Source organism: Theobroma umbraticum, unplaced genomic scaffold, assembly GCF_002168275.2.
Source record: "Theobroma umbraticum cultivar Fairchild unplaced genomic scaffold, ASM216827v3 scaffold_2.0, whole genome shotgun sequence".
Taxonomy (NCBI): Eukaryota; Viridiplantae; Streptophyta; class Magnoliopsida; order Malvales; family Malvaceae; genus Theobroma; species Theobroma umbraticum.
The window spans coordinates 1,990,651-1,991,091 of NW_018397277.1; the positions used below are offsets into that span (position 1 = coordinate 1,990,651).

At 17.2% G+C, this 441-nt stretch overlaps 1 non-coding gene across 1 annotated transcript; it reads left to right on the top strand.

The window, feature by feature from the left end:
• Positions 1-26: 26 nt before the first annotated feature.
• LOC149526338 (small nucleolar RNA snoR8a) lies at positions 27-119 on the top strand. The gene has a single exon (XR_016352117.1). It is a non-coding gene; the product is annotated as a small nucleolar RNA snoR8a (small nucleolar RNA).
• The last annotated feature ends 322 nt before the right edge of the window (positions 120-441 follow it).

Sequence of the window (441 nt, forward strand, 5' to 3'; positions counted from 1 at the left end):
TTTAAAAAATGAAGAATGAAGATATAGAGTTAGCAATGATTATAAAAATAATTCTTCATTTTGACTTACTTAATTTGGATATGACAAACTTCTTATTACAACCATAAAATATGAGCTCCACCTTTTTAATTTTTTATTTATTTTTTACATTTTTATTTTGTTTAATATTTCAAGTTATATTTTTTAAGTTAAAATTTCTTATATTAAAGACTACATTTATGGTTGATAAAATTAAATATAACTGTAAATATTTGTACCATTTTATTTTATTAATAAATTTTTTGTTGATCCAAATTAATAATTTAAATTTAAATTTAGCAAAGTTTGATTATGGTATTTGAATTTAAATAAAATCGTTTTATAAGAAATTTTTAGTGAATTTAAATAAAAAGGTAAATTGGGTAAGAGTTGAATAATTTCAAAAGAATGTGTATTTGTAAA